The sequence below is a fragment of the Rhineura floridana genome, chromosome 1, assembly GCF_030035675.1.
Source record: "Rhineura floridana isolate rRhiFlo1 chromosome 1, rRhiFlo1.hap2, whole genome shotgun sequence".
In the NCBI taxonomy this organism is placed as follows: domain Eukaryota; kingdom Metazoa; phylum Chordata; class Lepidosauria; order Squamata; family Rhineuridae; genus Rhineura; species Rhineura floridana.
The window spans coordinates 34,671,804-34,678,003 of record NC_084480.1 but is presented as its reverse complement, the minus strand read 5'-3'; positions in this window follow the sequence as shown (position 1 = coordinate 34,678,003).

Here is a 6,200-nt window from a genome sequence, read left to right as displayed (position 1 = left end):
CGGACTCATTTATAATAACATTTTTGGCACCGTTGAATGAAACTGAGTAGGCGATATTTCCTTTTATACCAAACGATTACTGAACGGAAAAAAATGGGGAGTGTGGATTCAAAAAAACACCTCTTTAAAAACAACAATAAAAAACACAAATTCTGAGCCTTTCGGGGGGGGGGGAGCGACGCCGTCAGCCTCGCTTCTGCCCTGTCCCAGCCGTTACCACAAGGCAAGAGACAGCAAAATATACAGACAAAAATTCTTGCCTATTGCCAGGTCACTGGGATTTCTACTGAAGTCCGGCCGATCCTCCTCGCCCCCAATATCCTTTCCCCATTTTAGCCCCCGGGTGCCCCTTCCTTCCCCAGCTCCACCCCTCTACCGTCTCTCTCCCCCCAAAAACCCACCTCCCTACAACTGCAAATAACTCAGTGATAACAGATTTTTTTCCACCAACTGCAGGAGATAGTGCTAATCTTTTCATAAAAGATCCCATTACAATGGGATCTGTCTGGACAGACTATAATAGATCTAGAAATACAGCCGTGCTAATATTAGAAGACAGTTGTTTGGGTGCCTCAAACTGGGCCACGGGTTCCGCCTTTGAAAAAATGGGCACGAATCACAATACCACGCCGCGCGTGCCCCCGTCACACTCATTCACAACCAGACTGATAAATGTCTGACCTCTTTCCTGCATTTATTTATTTGTTTTGGTAGTCATTATTATCTTTGCTGTCGAGCTCCGGGGCATTTTTATCATTTCGGAAGCTTCTTTGCATCCTTCTCTCCCTCATCTCCCCCCTCTCCTTCCCCAAATCAAATTCGACCGCTCTCGGTCTTTCTTGTCTCCCTCTGAATATTATTCTTGATGCGGGGTTCATGAGCGCCCTCTTATGGCAGATGCCATTATCCATTAGCCGAAGGAAATTAAAAACCCGCCAGGCTGTATGCAGAAACCGTAACTAAAGGGAGATTCCTGCCAGAGAAGAGTAGTCGAGGATGGGTTCCCCGCATGGTTTTGAAAAAACAAGATATTTTTGTTCTGGCTTCCCTTACGAACACACGCACACACACGGCATTGCAGCTAAAAACTCCTGCCTCTCTAATTCAGCCTTAGGCCACCCCCTAAGTCAGGGTTAGCCAGCACGGTGTCCTCCAGATGTTTTGGGCTACAGTGTCCATCATCCCTGACCATTGCCATGATAGTTGGAGTTAGTGGTATTATGGTAGGTGGTATTATGATAGCTGGAGGGACCACATCTCTGCCCTACATTCTTAGGAAATAATAAGCTATAGGGAAAGGCACATACATCTCACAAGGTTTCTGGCTCTTCGCCCCCTTCCCCAAAGAGTCAAAAAGGGTCACTTGCTACCTGATGTTACTTTGATTGTGGAACAGCAAGGATGTGAAGGATCTTACTGTGTCGCCTTTTCTTCAGTACAATATTTGGAATGTATATTATATGTATAGCATGTTTATTGAGAGTACTTCACATGTAGTACCCCAGTAATACCTTACAAGATCTGGATAAAGTGAGCCCCTATTATTATTCAGATATCGCAGGAGGGATATCTGGTGCCATACTGATGGACTTAGGGCCACTTTTAGTGAATTTGTGGCTAAGGAAAGATGTAAATTGGGAACTAGCCACATATGCTGGCTCAGTTCGATCCTAACATACCCTTATCCTTTACACACCACAGAACACTGTTCTTCAAACCTTGGGATGTTGTTGAAGTCCCACCTTCCCCAGACAGCATGGTCAATGGTCAGGGATGATGGGAGTTGTAGTCCATCAACATCTGGGGACCCAAGGTTGAAGAACCCTACCACAGAACACTACCTACGACAGCCTTTGCAAACATGATGCCCTCCAGATATTTTTGGACTATAACTCGCATCAGCCCCAGCCAACACTGATGCAAGTTGTAGTCCAAAACATATGGAGGGCACCAGGTTCTCAGGGGTAAGACGAGAGAGAGTTGGATGGAAGTAGTTATGCCAATACTGTTAGTGTTCACTGGTATATCTCCCATTGGTGTTAAATATGAATGGAAATAAATTTGGAGGGCAGGATCTCAGCTTTACTGGATAGATATTTGCATCAACCACTGTTATTTCTGTACAAAGTACAAGCATTGTGTATGAAGTATTGATACAACTAGGAAGGTAAAATTACCAAATTAAATAAAAATATTTAAATTAAATGTCATAATCATCATGGCCATTATTTTAATTCCAGCTGTTAGAAAAATTGCAGGTTTTGGTGTCACCAGCTTATCTTGGTCCTCCAGGTGAAAAGTCATGTAATGAAGGTAGCAGACATAACCAGTGGCAAACATGGTTAGGAACAAAGCAGGAGAGATTACCAGGCCAACATGGTACTCTACTTTGGGGAAGGGTGTAGTTTAGTGGCAGAGCATGTGCTTTGCATGCAAAAGGTGCCAAGTCAGGCTGGGAGAGATTCCTGCCTGAAACCCTGGAGAGCTGCTGCCAATCAATTTAGACAATACTAAGCCAGATGGGCCAGTGGTCAGACTCTGTAGAAGGCAGCTTCCTATGTTCTTAACACAATGAAGTTATGTATTTCTCCTCTATTTATTACTAAGCTCATAACACTTCGGCAATTCCAGAAAAGTTCACTCCTCCACCCCCTAATTCATATACCTAGCAAAGTACTCTAAAATCAATGACAGACTTCAAAATCCAGACTGTATTATCTTTCATCAAATAAGTGTGTGTGTGTATAGGGGTCCTTTAGGTCAAGGATTGAGTCAGTGTGTGGGATCAGTGTGTACATATGGATGGATGTTTGCTCTGGGAAATGGTTCATGTTCTCTCATTCCAGCTTCAGCTTGATCAGACTTCACCTTGGTTTTGTATTTATCCATTACACAAAATGTTTATCCCAATTCTAGAAAGTGGTTTCTGTTATAAGGGTGGGTTTAACTGCCCATATTCCTGGAAGCAAACCTCATAACTGGTCATAATGGTCCCATATGCATCTCAGATGTGCATCATTGCCAGACCAACATGATTGCCCTGGTATGGAGACTTGAACCACACCTGTTTTCTGACATTGTGTAGAGACAGCTGCAGTTTCTTTTATTGTTTTGGCTTCTTCAAATGCTAGACATTTGGTTTTGCTTGTACCTAAATGTTAGGGAGCAGCATTGTTGGACCTAAAGTTTCCCTTTCATATATGACCAGGTCTACATTTCTGACTGCCCTGCCTGTCTCTGTCTCAACAACAACATGTAACTTACAGTAAAGGCAACAATAATGCCCACTCTGTGAAGGGATTGTCTGACAGGATGCAAGAATGCTGCTATTCTCAGACTTTGTGTTTTCTCATTAAAACGCTAGCTTGTTTCGGAAGCTTATACATTTTAATATTTCTAGCTGGATTCTGAGGAAAATCATAAGGAGGAAAAAACCCTGACCTTGTCTCGTGGAAAAATGGTTCTTTGAGGCTGCATGTGCAGAACCATATTCAATATGTCTTTGTAAGGAATGTTATTTTTATTATTACTGTTAATCAGTATTCAGTAACACTGAGGATTTTCTCCAATGTCTGTTCTAAGGACCATCTTGCCCTTCAGAAGAGCTGCCATCAACTTCACATCATTCTGTTTTCCTCAGTAATTGTTCTAGTTTCTCTTGAGATGTCAGTTATATTTTGGTATACTTTGTATAATTGCAACATTTAATGGGCAGAAATGGTATGTGGTAGCTAAATAAAAGGCCTTTCAATGGAGTTTAGGGACACGTAAGGCGCAGAGTGGTAAGCAGCGGTAACGCAGCCGAAGCTCTGCTCACGGCCGGAGTTCGATTCCAACGAAAGGAGGTAGTCGAATCTCCGGTAAAAGGGGTCGAGGTCCACTCAGCCTTCCATCCATCCATGGTCGGTAAAATGAGTACCAGGCATATGCTGGGGGGTAAAGAAAGGCCAGGGAAGGAACTGGCAATCCCACCCCATATAGTCTGCCTAGTAAACGTCACAAGACATCACCCTAAGAGTCGGAAATGACTCGCACTACAAGTGCGGGGACACCTTTACTTTAAGGAAAGTATGATGTCTTCTTTAGCATGAGAAAGGTATGCAGGAGGCAGGCTGTGTGTGTAATACTGAGCTAACATTTGCAAGAACTTTGTTAATCTCATTATATATGACAACTGAGGCCAAGATAGTGACTTGCTTTAAAGCCTTTCAGACCCCATCCACACCATACATTCAAAACAGTATGATACCACATTAAACAGTGATGGCTTCCCCCAAAGAATCCTGGGATCTTGTTAAGGGTGCTGACAGTTGTTAGGAGATCCCTGTTAACCTCACAGCAGTACAGTTCCCAGACTGGTTTAAGAATCAATCCCTCTTCCCAGGGAACTCTAGTACATCTACTGTTGTGCAAATATAAATACTTTTTCTAAGTGTATCTGGAGTATAGCGGTAGTTTTTAGAAGGGCAAACTCTCGTTACACTGGCTCATTTTAATAAGTACCCAAAATATTATTGGAGAGACACTAATGGCACCACCCAACCAGTTAAACAGTTTCGAACCCTACTTATTTCACTAGGAAGATTTTAAGCAACCCAGAGTTTTGCTGCATTAGGCAGAGGACAGATGGTGACCCCTCTCATTCCATGTCTAAGAGCTGACCAGACTGGCAGCTGAATCTTATATCAACACTGGTGATGGGACAGTGACTTCCTCTGAACCTGAGGGCAGCTGGCTAGCACAAAGCAGGTCACGTGGCTCACACAGCCAGTGGAGACTGGTAGCTCTGATGTCAGTAGGACAGTGAATCCGCTCTGGGGTTTAGCCCAAACTTTCAAGGAGCTGTCCAAGGTGCTTAGCTAAAACCCGAAGTAAAATCACTGCTCCACTGACATCAGAGCCACCAGTCTTCACTGTGCACCCCTATGCCCTCAACATAAGAACCTAAGAAAAGTCCTGCTTCATCAGACTAAAGTCCTCTCTAGTTAAACATCCTGTTCTCCCAGTGGCCAGCTGTATGCCTATGGAAAGTCCACAAGCAGGAGGTGAATGCAACAGCACTCTCCCTATTTGTGATTTCCAGGAACTGGTACACAAAGGCATGCTGTCTTTGACAGTGGAGGTAGAACGTGGCTAGTAGCCTTATCCTCCATTAATTTGTCCAATTGTCTTTTAAAGCCATCTAAGTTGGTGGCTGTCACTATATCTTGTGGAAGATAATTCTGTAGTTTGACAATGTGCTGTGTCAAGAAATATTTCCTTTGTCTATCCTGAAGCTTCCAGCATTTAGCGTCACTGGATAGCCCCAGCTTCTAGTATTATGGGAAAGGGGGAAATCGCTCTCCACCCACTTTCTCCACACTATGCATAATCTTATACACATCTATAATCATGTTCCCCCTTTTTTCTAAACTAAAAAGCCCCAAATGTTGTAACTTTTCCTCATTGGGGAGTTGTTCCTGCCCCTTGATAATTTTGGTTGCCCTTTTCTGAATGCTTTTCAACTCTACAGTACCCTTTTTGACGTGAGGAGACCAGAACTGTACACAGTATTCTAACCACGGTTGCAGTATACATTTGTATAACAGCATTATGATATTGACAGTTTTATTTTCAGTCCTTTCCCCTAATGATCCCTAGCATGGCATTCACCTTTTGCATAGCTGCCACACACACTGGGTCGACATCTTCATCGAGCTGTCCACTACAACCCCAAGGCTTCGTTCCTGGTCAGTCACCACCAGTTCAGACCCCATGAGCATATATGTGAAATCAGGACTGATTTATTTTTTGCTCCAATGTGCATCAGTTTACATTGGTTTACACTGAATTGTATTTGCCATTTTACTGCCCATTCACACAGTTTGGAGAGATCCTTTTGGATGAAGCTCACTGGGTGACCTTGGGCCAGTCACTGCCTCAGCCTCATGAAAACCCTTATTCATAGGGTCGCCATAAGTCAGAATCAACTTGAAGGCAGTACATACATTTACAACCCCTTTTTCTTTTAACCACCCTGAACAGCATGGTATCATCAGCAAATGTGCCTACCTCACTGCTCATCCCCAACTCTAGAACATTTGCAAACAAGTTAGAAAGCAAAGGTCTTGCTGCTGCTCGTCACCCTGCTGCATCTGCTACCTGAGGCAGCCACCTCACTTTGCTTAATAAGAGGACTAGGAATGGCCCTGGCTGTATTT